This window comes from Podarcis muralis, chromosome 12, assembly GCF_964188315.1.
Source record: "Podarcis muralis chromosome 12, rPodMur119.hap1.1, whole genome shotgun sequence".
Lineage (NCBI taxonomy): Eukaryota > Metazoa > Chordata > Lepidosauria > Squamata > Lacertidae > Podarcis > Podarcis muralis.
The window spans coordinates 57,639,136-57,654,707 of NC_135666.1; the positions used below are offsets into that span (position 1 = coordinate 57,639,136).

Consider the following 15,572-nt stretch of genomic DNA (forward strand, 5'->3'; position numbering starts at 1 on the left):
AAATTTGGCTTTTCGTACCCAGGGACAAGGAAATGCAGTGTTAGAAACCTGAAATGGCATTTCTGCCTGTTGTTTCTTCCCTGTTTGTATCCTGAAAACCCATCTTATATCAATGGTCAGAGCAAATGCCAGAACCTCACACATCTTGTAGCAACTTGCTCCATGCTCCATGTCGCTGCTCTTCCTACTATCAGCCCTTGCAAACTCGTTTCTGACTTTCCCTTCCATGCCCTGTGGCCCCTTCATCCTGCAACCTGCCAGCCCGGCTGCACTCCAGACTCCCACCCCCCCAATTCTAACTTTATCTGCCTTGACTTCCTTCTTCTGCTCCATCCATCAGCTCAAGTGGTTAAAGCTGGCCACAATCCGAAGCGAATGCAAGCTGAACTGTACGTAACAGGAAGCATTGGGCAACTGTTTACTGTAGGTGTATGGGTTTGCCGGCAGGATCACAGGCAGATCGAGGAGATCTGTGGCTGATCACCAAAGAGTTCTTACTCCCAATGGTGTAGCAACAACAGCAACTGCCCCCCTAACCCAACAACTAGGCTGCTTACACAAAGAAAAGTTGAGAGGACCCACAAATGCATTTTACTGCATCGACGCAAAGAATTGCAAAGTTGGAAGGGACCCAGAGGGTCATCTAGTCTGACCCACTGCAATGCAGGAATCTTGCCCACAGCTGTCCCCGGATGGGCTTGAACCACCAACCTTCTGGTCAACTGCCAGATGCACTGTCCCACTGCGCCAAGAGGACTGATACTGGGGAAAAGTTCCTGGGCAGAGATCACTCAGAGGCGCCATACTCCTTAAACTGTAAGTTTAACCCACACCAAGCCACTATTTTGCACTTGGAGCAAGCGCTAAACCTCAGGATTCTACCGGAGGGGGGGCACTGATCCCACAAGTATGCCCACCCATTCTTCTACATGATTTTTTGCAAATTGTAAATGGTTATGGCTGAGGAATACTCAGAATCAGAACAAGCCAAGATGAAGGGAGGGACAAGAGGAATAATGACAGATTTATGAGTAAACAGAGGGCAGAACTGGGTTTTTTTGGGGGGGGATGCCATTTCCTATTAGTTTAAGTTTTAGGTGACCCAACAAAGTTAAGCGCACCAAGACTGAGGGACTTCATGCTTAATTCTGACTGCTGCCCACCAGTGGCGTAGCGTGGGGGGTGCAGGGGGGGCCGGCCGCACCGGGCGCAACATCTGGGGGTTAGGGTTAGGGGGCGCAAATTCACGGGTTGGGGTGCAAATCCACGGGTTAGGGGGCACAAATTACTTGCCTTGCCCCGGGTGCTGACAACCCACGCTACGCCACTGCTGCCCACATTACGTAACCGTAAGGGATTGCTTCAATTAGGCCTTTTGCATTTTAATCTTTGTTAATGGTTTTGGCACATTTATTACAAGTGGCCTTTGCGCATTAGATCCAAAATCAAAACTGGAAAACAATGCTTCCGTATGCGAGCACCAATCAGGGATAGCAGAGATCCAAGATCCATTGAAAGACTTCACTCTGCTGGGTCCAGCTGGGTACAAGATGGAGTCAAGACATTGCAAGCCTTCAATGATTTACAGAAGAGTGTGCTTAACATGCAATTAGTGGATTTAATTACCTGCCTCACACATAGGGTAAAGGCAGTATGGGCTTTCTCTTGCAACAAGAAAACTTAGGAATAAATGCCACTGTGTGGTAGTGAGATATGTAAAACCAAGTGAGTTATGTATTCATTTATTTAATAATGTTTATATACCGCTTAACTCCAAACAAAACGGAACAAAATACCCTCTGTGCGATTTATGTACTAACAGGGGATAAAGATCGTGTTGCCTTATCCCTGGCCCAACTCACACACTGGCTATCTGGGTCTATGCTAAATCCAATCTTTAGAATAATGAGGCTAAACGGTTTTATATTTGGGGCTGCGAGCTCGTTAAAAAAAATAGGAGGCCTTTTGGGATGAACTGTTTCAGCAGTTAAGCTTTTATTGGGCTTCAGTTGCCATCTGAAATCATGGCTGTTGCTATGAAAAGGGACGCACAAGTCGTCTGTTCTTGGTAACAAGAGTGAAAGGACGCCATGAGAATGCAACGCATGTATGCGACAGTGCTCAGAGCGACGCGCCTTTCAGCTCAGGCTGCCTCCATCCACTCACGGGAGAAGCAGGTACATAAAATCAACATTTCTAACATGGGCTGCTCTAAAGGCAGCAGCTTATTTCAGAATATATTAGACACCTGTGCCTTAACTAAATAACTGTTATGCGTTTGAGGAGTGGGTGGGCTGTATGCCTGATCCCCCTTTCTAATTCCTGGATCCCGCATGGATTCAATTGCTGGAATAGCCAGGCCGGCCTGGTAATGGCCCACTAAGGGTCGCTAAGGGAACAAAGGAAGTGGCTCTGTGCCAGAGAGCGAATGGGTGGGCTTTTCTCCCTCAACTGACAGAAAGACAAAAAGGCAAGAGTTGTGTGCTATAAGTTGGATGCAAAATCTCTGAAACACAGAGAGAGGAAGCCTGCCTTGATTTCGGCTGGAATCTGAGGCTGTGGCTACCGGAGAAGCAGGACCTCCTGGTAGGCTCAGGTGGTACAGATGTGTAAATAAACAATATATCCTAAAGCCACCTGTGTCTCCTTTCCAAAAGGAAAAAACGAACTCTGGGTAAGTGCCTGGAATCCCTGGGATCTCGCACAGCTCATTTATAAAGGTAAAGGTAAAGGTACCCCTGCCCGTACGGGCCAGTCGTGTCCGACTCTAGGGTTGTGCGCCCATCTCACTCAAGAGGCCGGGGGCCAGCGCTGTCCGGAGACACTTCCGGGTCACGTGGCCAGCGTGACATCACTGCTCTGGCGAGCCAGAGCCACACACGGAAACGCCGTTTACCTTCCCGCCAGTAAACAGTCCCTATTTATCTACTTGCACCCGCAGGTGCTTTCGAACTGCTAGGTTGGCAGGCGCTGGGACCGAGCAACGGGAGCGCACCCCGCCGTGGGGATTCGAACCGCCGACCTTTCGATCGGCAAGCCCTAGGCGCTGAGGCTTTTACCCACAGCGCCACCCGCGTCCCTTTATAGCTCATTTATAGTCAAGAACTATATAGCCCGTGCTGGGACGCAGGTGGCGCTGTGGTTTAGGACTTGCCGATCAGAAGGTCGGCAGTTCGAATCCCCGCGACGGTGTGAGCTCCCATTGCTAGGTCCCGGCTCCTGCCAACCTAGCAGTTTGAAAGCACGTCAAAGTACAAGTAGATAAATAGGTACTGCTCCGTCGGGAAGGTAAACGGCGTTTCCGTGCGCTGCTCTGGTTTGCCAGAAGCGGCTTAGTCATGCTGGCCACATGACCCGAAGCTTTACGCCGGCTCCCTCGGCCAATAAAGCGATGAGCGCCGCAACCCCAGAGTCGGCCACAACTGGACCTAATTTGTTAGGAGTCCCTTTATATAACCCGTGCTACTTTTCTAGAAAAAGAGGTGTTGGACCTCACCATGAATTTCTCCCTTGTTTTCCACCTGAAAGGTGCCAGAGTTGAGGTCCGGTGAGTTCTGGCTGGGGGGGGGGGGGGAGGCCCTGTGTATAACTGTCTATTTAACATTCCTTCACAATTTATCATTTTTTGTGTGTTTTCCTCCAATGCGCTCGCCAGCTTTAGTTTATTTTCACTTCCCAAAAAATTATTTCTGTTAAAATATTTATATCCCATCTTATCTTTTTTATTAAAAAATGCCTTAAAGGTGATTTCCAACATGCTTCATATAGGGTGCATGTTTTATTTACTTTCCATACATCTTTTTTCTGTCCTCCTTCCACTTCCGTCTTATTTTGACGGTATTAAGATGGCAAGACTTTCGGACAGGGGCTTTGTCATATTTTAAGGGCTGTGCAGTTCACTCCAGACAAAAATTGTATTTTTAAATTCCTGTCTTGTTTGCGAGTACACAAGGGGGACTCCTACGCATTGCAATCGAGACACAAAATATAGTCGAGCAATGATGCAATAGCTAGAACGCAGCATCCTACACATTCATGCCAAAATGAACTACTTGCATTAAATTAGTTAAGTGCCCACTAGGCTTTTTTCATATTTCCAGTAAAGAAGCTGGAATTAGTTATCAGTGCCTGGTACCCATGCAGAGTTTGCCTCCCCAGCTGCACAGCCCAGAGCTTTTTTCCTACAGAGGTCAGCTTCTGTGGGAGAACAGCTCACTACGTGGCAGAGGGACAACAGGTGAAAATATTATTATTATTATTATTATTATTATTATTATTATTATTATTATTATTATTATTATTATTACAGTGGTGCCCCGCAAGACGAACGCCTCGCAAGACGGAAAAATGCAAAACGAATTTCCCTATGGGGTTGCTTCGCAAGACGAAAAAATCTTGCGCGTCCCCGCGGGTTTTTTTTGCTCCCCCCCTTTTCCTAAGCCGCTAAGCCGCCTATCAGCTGTTCCGCTGATAGCCCGCTTAACAGCTGATCGCGAAAAGCCGCTAGACAGCTGTAGCACTAATCCGCTAAGCTGTCAATGGGCTTGCTTCACAAGACGAAAAAACCGCTAGACGAAGAGAATCGCGGAACGGATTCTTTTCGTCTTGCGAGGCACCACTGTACTACTACTACTACTACTACTACCCTGTGTGGCAGAGGGAGAGTAGAAGCGAGAAGGGGGGGGGATTGATCTGTGTGAAGCATTGTCTCCCCACACCTCTTTTAAAAAGAATCATAATAAAATCCTAGAACTGGAAGGGACCACAAGGGTCATCTAGTCCAACCCCCTGCAGTGAAGGAATCTTTTGCCCAATGTGGGACTTGAAGCCACAGCCCTGAGATTAAGAGTCTCATGCTCCACTGACTGAGCTAACCCAGCAGCAGTATTAATAATAATTTTGAAGTGTTTTATAAGCTTTGACTGTAAGCTCTACAGCTGAACTGGGATTCAAAACTAGCTTCTATTTACTGAATAGCATGGATCCCAGAGTGATATAAAAATTATAGAGCAATACATTATAAAGTAGGACTCACTGGCTGGGACTGTGGCCCAAGTTATCTGGAGGGTGTCCAGACTAGTGAAGGCTGCATTAATGAAAGGAATGCACTAAACCAAGGATGGGGATCTATAGCCCTCCAGCTGCCACTGGAACTATACTCCCAGGCAGCGTTAGAAATTAGCCAGGCGCCAAGCGCATTTTGCAACTGGCGCAGGTCCAACTCCGACCAAGTGGAGATCTCTGGATGCCAGGAAAGCAATATGTCACTTAGAGAAAGATCTGAAATATTGTCATTTGTTTTATTTCATGTTTTAACACATTGCAAACTACTTTAAGATTAGTTCTTTAACATCTAAAGAGGTATAGAAATGAAATTAATAAATATAATAATACAGTATTAATAATAACAGAACTCCATCACAAAAGAGCACCCTTTTGTGGTGACTGTCACCTGAATTTAAGGTGCCATTTGGTGATGAAATTCTATGGCTGAGTTTCTAATGCTGTCCATCATCCGTAGCCATTGGCTTGGCTGACTGAGGACAACAGAAGATGGAGACCAGACTCTTCACAGCCTTCCTCAACCTGTGGGTCCCCAGATGTTGTTGAACTACAACTCCCATCACCCCTAGCTAGCAAGGCCAGAGCTCAGGGATGATGGGAGTTGTAGTCCAACAACATCTGGGGACCCGCAGGTTGAGAACCGCTGCTTCAGAACATGGGTAGGCAACCTAAGGCCCGGGGGCCGGATCCGGCCCAATCACCTTCCAAATCCGGATCGCGGATGATCTGGGAATCAGCGCGGTTTTACATGAGTAGCAGGTGTGCTTTTATTTAAAATGCATCTCTGGGTTATTTGTGGGGCATAGGAATTCGTTCATCCCACCCCCCCAAAAAAAATAGTCCACCCCCCACAAGGTCTGAGAGACGGTGGACCGGCCCACGACTGAAAAAGGTTGCTGACCCCTGCTCCAGAATACCTGGAGTCACAGGTTCACCACCCCTGAGCTGAAACAAAAATAATTCTCTGTTTACAGGTATGAATATCTACTCAGAAGTAACCCACTGAGTTCAGTGGGAGCCAGTTCACTGTAAGCATGTATGAGATGGCAGCCTTAGTTCACATTTGAAAGAATGTGGTAGGAGACATGAAGGCATCTCAAATAGAAGTTAAAGATTCAGTTCTGGATTGTGGTGAACTTTTAAACGGAAGATTTTTCACCAAGCTATATTAAATTTTTACACCACCCTTTATTCATTGATCCCAGGGAGGTTTACAGCATAAAAATGAAAAAAGAAGTAGAAATTGTGTCTCAAACTAGCAAACAGGCACAAAATAAATTTTATTAATAGAAACCAGAACAAAATATTTGGAAACTGCTTCCGCAGTACATTTCTTTTCCTGTTTCACTTCCTATTCAAAAGCGCGGTGGTTCAACTTTAAAGATGCCAGCATATCAATAAATCACACTTTTAACACTTTCAAAATGGACTTTACAAATATAGCGGCACCCTGGTAGCAAGCTACCACAGAGAACTAAATAGAGGATAAAGTTACAGCTTTGCAGTAAATTCGCTTGCCTTTTAAACCCAGGGCTGTGATATGAACAGAGTTGGTATCCTCAAGCGGTGCAATACATAGTATTATATTGCATTTGATTTCTACCAATATTCCAGGTCTTAAAAGTTTATTGCTCAGATGACTTAAAATGGGCAGGAAGGCGGGGGGCAGGCGGGCGACTTCCAGAAGCAGAAAGTAAAGGGGAAACTAAACAGAAATCTTTAGTACTTTAATAGTGCACACATAACATTTCCCTTTTTGCCACAAATTCGTCTTCTTTTTTAAAAGCATATTCAGTACAGGGAATGTTCTTATAGCTACACAAATCTAAATCTATTGTAATGGAAGTGCTGCATTTTTACTCTTAAAAGGTCAGGCACAACATTAATTAATCAGCTCTCATAAAAAAAGTAACAAAAATAGGCTGAAAGACGCTAAATGTCTTGTCCTCTAGGCATGGTTCCCGATTCATACTGAACTTTTCCTTCCTTTGCTAAACATTCTGCAAGTGAACTGGTGAATGGCCTCCTAAGGTGGAAGTGAGATTTCCTGTAACCTGCTGTCAGACAACCAGGATTTAGGAAAATACTATCTTATAATTGACATACTTTTTTCTACTTAAAAGGACACAAACTTATCAATTTTCTTCAACCGTGCCAGTTTACAACAAGGAGCAACTTGCTCCTCAACAACCAACGTCAAACTATAATAGGGTCACAGAAGGGAAGGAATGAAGAGCTTCCGGGACCAAATAAAAGAAACATGGAATTGCAAAGGACAGAAACGTTCAAAGCAGCAATTTGCAACAATTTGGTAAGAGGCTTTGGGAGAAAGTTGGCCGCCATTAGCCAATCTGCTCCACACACTCTCAACTGAAGGCAACAGACAATGATGGGAGCTGGTTTATGTAAATAATATCCTCATTATTCCTGAACTGCACCACTCAATGCTGAAGTATGGGGCTGCATGTCTGAATGCTCACCCATTACATGGAGTCAGGAAACTCTCCTAGGATGCAGAAAACTGTGTCAGAAAAGGGCTTTGCATAGCCCCTTCTAAGACACGCTGTTTTTATTCAAGGAGTTTGTTGTGGGAAATCAACTCAGGGATTCACAGATTTTGAATGGTCACCACAGATAAGACCTGGTTCTTCCTGCAGACTGGAGCCTTGTCTCCAATGTCACGGAAAGCTTCAGAGGGCCTTCAAAGCATGGTGCGACATGGCCCAGACCAAATTACCCTCATAGGAAGTGGTCACATACCTGCATACAGCTATTTTTTTTCCCAACCAAGCCCAACAGGCATTCTCCAGGGTCTCAGGAAGAGGTCTTTCAAATTATCTGATTCTTTAACTGGAAAAGACAGGAATTGGTTTTCTGCATGCAAAACATGTGCTCTACCCATGAGCTGTCTACCTCCTCAGCCTTGTGTGCCCGTCTCCCATCCAGGCACAGACCAACTCCAGACCTGCTTAGCTGTGTTATAAAAAAAATTCCTTCCAGTAGCACCTTAAAGACCAACTAAGTTAGTTCTTGGTATGAGCTTTCGTGTGCATGCACACTTCTTCAGATACCTGTGTTATGGCTGCTTTAGGCTCCGCTGATTCTATGAACTGGTCCTAATAAACGGGTTATGGCCATAATAAACGGGTCAGGTAGGAAAGGAAAGAAAAAAGACAACCGGAGAAGCATAAAAGTGTTTTACAGTTTTTAAGAAACTAAAATGGAAGGTAATGCCAAAAAGGCAATAACGGTTTAATGATTGTTACTTCAGTTTTATGCAAAGCTGTTGAAAACAAAATCTTTCAACAATTACAAGACCAGATGATTCTTTTAAAAAGACTTTATAGGAAAATAGAGCCTTTAGCTCAGTGCACAGAGTTCCTATGTTAAACCTCGGCATTTGCAATTGAAAGATACCGGCTAACAGGGCCAGGAAAGACCTCTACAGTACTTGTGACACAAGATCTCGAAAAGGCCACGGGTCTCCAAGTGGTGGGTTGGTTCTCAAACTTGAGCTTCTGGCCATTGTTGGACTACAACTCCCATGATCCCTAGCTAGCAGGACAAGTGGTCAGGGATGATGGGAGTTGTGGTCGAACAACGGCCAGAGATCCAAGTTTGAGAACCACTGCGATTAATGGTTCACCACCTGACCTCTCTCGACCTATGGTGAGTTGCAGCAACAATACAATCGCCATACAAAGATATGGTAACAAACAAAAAGGTCAGCTGCCAAATGTGCCCTTCAGCGAAAGGCTGGCCTGGGGGTCCAAAAATGTTGAGATATTTCCAGTGCAGACAAGACTTGGGGCAATACTTGGGGCAACGGTCCTTTCCTGGTGTAAGGAAAGAGCCTTATTATGTTCCAACCTGCAAGGTGACATTCGCAAAGCACGACGATGCGTCTCTGCAGCAAAGCACATGGTTCTCCCCAAAACGTTCAATAACTTTCATTCATCTATAATGACCTTTATAGACAGCAAGTATTTTGAGGACCGCAAACTATCCATCATGTTTGTTCCACATGCTGTTATTTACCTCAAACTCTTTGGCATAAGCAAGTTCAGGAATACATTTACTTCGAAACGCAAACCAGCTTTGAGTATAGCTGGGCAGGCTGCTCCGAAAAGTCTTATCAAAGGAATAGCAACATGTACAGCCTATTAGCGAAGGGCTATTTTAGAAGGTCTTGGTGGAATGGTCTTAATTACCCAAAGCTGGGAGGCAGCAGGGCCTCCAGATGTTCCTTTATTTTAGCCGTCTTTCTCATTCAGTAACTTCAAAGGCCCACCAAAGACAAAGGACATCCTGATTTTCAAAGCAGTGCCGGAACACCATGTCCCTCTGCGATGCAATCCTACACCCAGCTCCCCTGAAAGAAGTCCCACCCAGTTCAATGGGACCTACTCTCAGGTAAGTGTGCAGCGGCCTACAAGGGCCTTCGCTCTTCAAATGCAGACCTAACGTTGCTTATGGGTTCCTTTGAGAATGTCAGGGCAAAGGGAGGGGGGGCAGTGGATCACTTGATTGCCGGCATGGAAAGCATGAGATCACATCCTAAAAGCAAAAGAAAATAGCCGAAGCCCTCACGGCAAGAGCTCAAACTGCACAATCCAGGAGATTTCAGCAAACAAAAGGCGGAAGGAAGGGTGGAGCGGCGCCACACAAGCACACAGAAGTTTGCCACAGAAAGAGCCCTGTGAGGAAGTGCTGTTACATGCACCGTTGTCTCAAGAAGAAACCAACCGTCTAGGTAGTTTCCTTCTACCACTAGACACCCAGGGGAAAAAGTGCACCCTGATAAACTGAGGAGGCGGCCAGAAATGCCTCCCTTACGAGGAGAGAGGCACATTACATGCACCACCAGAAGGTATGGATGCATCACAAGCGAGAGTGCGCAAGCCCCTTGCTCCAGGGCAATTTTATTGACTGGAACAGAAATCCCTGGGAATAAAGAGGCTGTAGATGGTCGACATCTATGGCAGTAAAATGAAACTAGGCTGTCTACAATATCTGCTTTCTGTAGGTCGTTCTGTGAATTTTACAGAATTGAAAAGAGACTCTGAGCACATTCTTCCTGCTTAGCATGATATCATGGAAGTGGAAGGGGCAGAAATCTGCCTGTGACAAACCTCACTCTTCATTCTGCTTGATGCTGACAGCACGGGGCCGGCTGCTCCTGGAAGGTTCAAAGATCTCGCTGCCCTAATTAGTTGCCATGAAATAATTTATGAGTAGCAACTTAAAGTCAGACATCGTTATCCTATGGAAGGAGAGTATCTTAATACTTGTAAGAAACAGCAAATTATTAGTATGGATTCGCCCTAGGTGATAAAGCGACGTGTGCACATATAGCATGTCGAAATAGAAAAATACTTACAGATACCAGGTGACGAAAAACCAAATTATTCCTCTATACATTTACAGAGCCCACCCATGCAACTGCTGGCTCGGTCCATTCAATATTTCAAAATGCACAAATCAGCCTAGAAGGTCCTTTTAAATTTTAGTTGAACAGGCCATTCCCCAACAATATGGCCTAGTCAGAACTTGCTGATTACAAAAAAACCCCACATAAATGGAAGAAGAGAAATTCAAATGGTTTCAGTAGACAGCACTAGAAAATACAAGTGATGTTTTGGGACTCTTCTTCTCCCCCCCCCCCCCTTTACAGTAGTGGAAAAGAAATAAAGAAAAATAATTACAATTGTGGGTGAAGTTCTGATACACTCACAGGACAATATCCAGCCAAAGAGTAATTGAGTTCAGTGTATGAGTTCAGCATATCCTTTAATCTCTCTCACTAAAAAATGGGGGGGGGGGGTGTGAAGTGTTTAACTTTACCCAGACTATACCTTTAAATTGCGTACTTCAGATGTTTTAAATACACAAAAAACCATAGAAGCGCAAAAGCAACTTAATTTAAAAATATATAGCACAAAACCCTGTAACTGATAAAAAACTGTGGTTATCAAAACTCTCTTTGGAGGGAGTCATGCCCTGGAATGAAAGTTTAGCTTTTTAGTCAGAAAAATTGCTGGTACTGCAAACTCAACTAGATGAATGCAACTGATTTCTGTTTTCAATGCCAGCTCTTGCACGAATTTCTGCTGGTACCTTTCACCTGCCTCTCGCTGCCCAATCACTCAATTCCATACAGAGCCCGGCTGCAGCAGAATAAAACTATATTATTATTTGCAAATTTTTGTTGTGATTGAGTAAGTGACATTTCTCTTTATTCGCTGAAAGATGGGTGTCACATGCAGTTCATGAACTTATTGAACTTTCCATCATAATCAAGATAGTATATATATATAGTAAACTGGAGATTTTTTTATATGGTGTGCAGAGTACACTTTAGAGCATACCAAAGGGCAGGGCCCTGGGCCAAGCAGCTAGCAGTGAAATTCAAATAATACTTGGGGCAGGGGGAGAATGGATGGGCACAAGGGGCCTGGCCCAAAAGCTTCACAGGAAAGAAAACAGAAGTTGGCACCAAGCAAGTGTTTTGGAAGGCTATTGAAAGCAGACAGAGCAGCAACGGGGGAAAGGCAGCCTCTTTTGAAGGAGCAGGAGATTTTCAGAAGGTGGAGCGGGAAGCTTTTAATTAATGATACAGAGGAATCAACGCATGATGCTTGCTCCCATTGAGGGTTGCATTGTAAATTCCACTGTGTTCAATGGGGCTTGCTTCCAAGTAAAAAGCTCTCTCTCATATATGTGTGTTTTACTGTTTATTTTAAACCTGGGCATTTTAAACATTTTGCTGAAATTGTTTTGTGCGTTAATTCTAAACATGTATGGATTTTATAACTGATGTCATGCTTGCAAGCCACTTGGAAGCCATTCTGGCCTGTAAGCGGCGTAAAAATCAAGCACCACCAACGTTTATACACAGGGCTGGGCTTACCTGGGCAAGACTCAGTTGACAAGAAATAAGGTAACGGGGGTCAAGTGCTCAGCTCCTTATCCACCCGCTTGCAAATCTCCCTTAGGCATCAAAATGCCTTCGGCTACCTTTCTCTTACATAAATTGTCTGCTTTATAAAATATCCCTCCTTTGTACGGGCAGGTGAGGTGCCAGCATCAGGTTTAAGGCAGTGCAGGTAGTCCATACCCCCCCCCCCAGGGCATAGCTGTCAACTTTCCCCTTTTTTTAAGGGAAATTCCCTTATTCCAAATAGGATTCCTCGCAAGAGAAGGGAAAAGTTGACAGCTATGCCCCAGGGCGCCAAGCCAAGGGGGTGCAAAATAAAATAAAATATTTAATGCAGGAACCTACTGAGAAGATGAATTCAAAAAGCAAATGCACCAGAAGGAATGTGCGTCAAAATAAAAAAATATTTAGTGGGGGCCCCCAGAATTTTGTCCTCGCTTGGGGTGCCATATCCCAAGAGCCTGTCCCTGAGCTATTTCCTAACCCCACAACTTAGCGGCACCCCGCTCTCCCGTTTCTAGCTAGCCTGGTAACGCGGTTTTTGTCTTGACCCGCATCAGGCCGGGGTCGTTTCACACGTGCGGGCCGGGGAAGTCAGGTGCAGAGGCGCGCCAAAGGGGAAAGCCCCTGGAGCGACTGGCTGGTGGAAGGGTCGAGAGGAGGAAGAAGAGCTGGTGCGAAGGGGGAAGAGGGGGGAGAGAGCAGCCCCCAAGCCGCTTATCTAGGGCAACGCCGCCCCCCGGAGGCGCGCGCGCTGCGCCTTCCTCCCCCTTGCGCGCCCGCCCACCCACCCCCGACCCCGGCAAGCGCCCCACGCGCGGGCAGCGGCTGCGGAGCGAGCACCCGGGGGGGGGCGCTTCCTCCCCAACTGCAGCAACGTCCTCCTTCCTCCCCCCCCCCTTCCTCGCCCTCGGGCGCCTGTCTCCAGGCGCTGCCCGGGTCTCTCGCCCAGACGGAACAGATCCCCCAAACAGCACGCACCTTTCCCCCTCCTCTCCTGTTTGGCTGCTGCGCGGACGCCTCCATCGTCCTCCCCGGGGACAAACGGCAGCTCCGGAGCAGCCGCCCGCCCCCGCCCCAGGCGTGCCAGAAAGGAGGAAGGGGAGGCCACCTGCGGCCACCCATCCCAGGGAGAGGAGCCGCCACCGCACCCCGCGCAACTCTGCAGCTCTCCGGGCGCCCCCTTCCTCTCCTCTTTAAGTCTTCCCTGCGGGCGGCCACCCACCCCGCGCCCACTTCTTTGCAGGATCAGCTCCCCTGCCTCTCCCCACCCCCCCCCCGGCAGAGGGGCCGCATTTCCCACGCGCGCCTTCCCCAGCCCCTGCAGCGCAAGGTAGAGCGCGTCAGGTCCCCACGGCGGGGAGAAGGGTCCACCCCCGCCACCCACCCCAGCCAACTCCGCGGGACTTGCTCCCGAGCGGACGGCAGCAAAAGAAACCCGCAGCTGCACCTCCCCGTCCAAGGCAACCCCCCCCCCCCGAGCAAGCTCCCGTCCCCGGAGGAGCGCGTGCAATCTTGCCAGCCCCCCCCCCCCCCGCCCTGCCCGCAATCCTAGCCGTGGAGCCCAGCAAGCAGCCCGCAGCCCGGGGATCCCGGAGCGGAGGAGGAAGTTGGCTGCGCTGCCGCAGAGGCTGGAGGGCGCCGCGCTCGGCGGGGTCTCCACCGGGCAGCGCCTCCTGCGCCCGGGGAAGTTGGCCTCTTACCGCGGCTTGTTTGGGTGCTTCTCTTTGCGCCTCTCTCTTTCTCTTTCTATCCCATCATCAGACTCCAACGCGCGCAGCACACCCCGCACAGAAGCCTCGCCGCCGCCGCTCGCACTTCCTCTTCCTTCCTCCTGCTGGCCGGAGACGCGATTTGCATCTGCAAAGAAGCCTCCCCCCCAAGAGGATCTCTTAAAAACTCATCGTTTCTTTGGAGACGGAGAGTTGCTGCTGCTGCTGCTGCTGCTTTTCGCCATGCATCCGCCTTCGGTCTTCACGGATTTAAATCGCTGATCCGCCGCGATCCTAAAGGCATGTTCCTTCGAAGTGCCGAGGGCTTTGCGGGCTTTGCGCAACTTGCCAGGCCTGGGCGAAAAGAGAGCGGCGCGTAACGGTTCGGCTGGGCGCTCTGTCTTGGAAGGCACCTTAAAAAATAAAAACAAAGCAACGAGCCCTTTTGAGTGTGTTTTGCTGAAAAATGCTTCTGCAAGCCGGAAGAGTGTGGCGAAGGCAGGAGCAGCTTCCCATTAGACTTTGGAGGGTGGCTGGGGGGGATTTGCGGACAGCGACTGCCCAAAACACTCGCTGCGCTTACGTGGGATTGACCCAAGATAACACTTGCATTTTGGAGGAGCGTGCAAGCGCAGCTCAGCAGCAGCGCGGATCCTTAGCAAGCGAGGGCGGCAGTGAGCACATTACGTAGCATATATAGAATTGTGGACATGGAAGGGACCCCGAGGGGATTTGTATTTATATACCTCCAATTTCAAATTTGTTTGCAACCAGCCATCGCTGTAGTTGAGCTTTGCAAGGCGTGCTTTGCCCCTCGTAGCAAGTGATGGGTGTTTATCACCATGCTGTGAAAAGCCTCAGCTGCTGTTTTACTACACGTTAAGCTGTTCGTGAAAGGCGCAGGCGGAACTCCGGCCATTTCTTTTTGAGGCAGCTCCACTTCAGTTTTCAGGAACTCCATAGTTCACACACGCATGAGACAGAGTGTGAAAGGTGAGAGTAGGCAAGTGCGTAGATGTAGTAGAGATTGCTCAGTGAAATAAATGAATAAAATTAAGTCAGATGAACGCACATACCTCCCAAACACATCTATGGTATACAGTGGTACCTCGGGTTACAGACGCTTCAGGTTACAGACTCTGCTTACCCAGAAATAGTACCTCAGGTTAAGAACTTTGCTTCAGGATGAGAACAGAAATTGTGCAGCGGTGGCGCGGCGGCAGCAGGAGGCCTCATTAGCTAAAGTGGTACCTCCGGTTAAGAACAGTTTCAGGTTAAGAACGGACCTCTGGAATGAATTAAGTTCTTAACCTGAGGTACCACTGTGCTAAGGAAGCTTATTCTCCAGGTGTCAATTGTTTTGTGACCCAAAGACCACCATCCACACACCAGAGGCGTTAGCAGGATTGGGGGAACCCGAGCTTTGCAGGAAAGTGCCCTAAGGACAGAACTCTGAATCCGCACACTCCATTGCTGTGGAATGGAATGGAGTACTGTAAATCCTGAAAAGAAGGCATGGCTGAGTGGAAGGTCTCTCGTCCAGGCACTGAACAGGCCTAGACCTCACAAAGACCTGGCTGGCTGGTGCCCACTGGGGTTGATAGAGCAGAAGGCAGGGAGGCCAGCAGGCTGGCAGAATCAGATCCTCCTAGTCTTGGCCCCTTCCTCCCTGCTGAGTCCTGCAATGAGGGCACTGAGACTAGGGTACTCACAAGTAGACCAGATATACTGTGCTGTTAGTGAATGAGCTATAAAGTAGTCAGGCTCTGGAGCCAAGTGATTTTAAAATTGTGTTGAACATTTGCCTATTCTTGGGTCCCTTTTTAAGCCTGTGGGATCTGTATTTTGAGCATTAATCC

The 15,572-nt window shown here is 47.7% G+C and overlaps 1 protein-coding gene across 4 annotated transcripts in view; it reads right to left on the reverse strand.

The window, feature by feature from the left end:
* Positions 1–14,219, reverse strand: part of ELMO1 (engulfment and cell motility 1) — a 318,949-nt gene extending 304,730 nt beyond the window's left edge. The window contains exon 1 of one of the 4 annotated variants that reach the window (XM_077916521.1): positions 13,705–14,219. The gene's annotated coding sequence lies outside the window, so the exon portion shown is untranslated. Of the gene's footprint in view, positions 1–12,982; positions 13,043–13,704 lie in introns of those variants that run through there. The other 3 variants (XM_077916522.1, XM_077916518.1, XM_077916520.1) reach the window with 3 other exon arrangements.
* Positions 14,220–15,572: the final 1,353 nt, after the last annotated feature.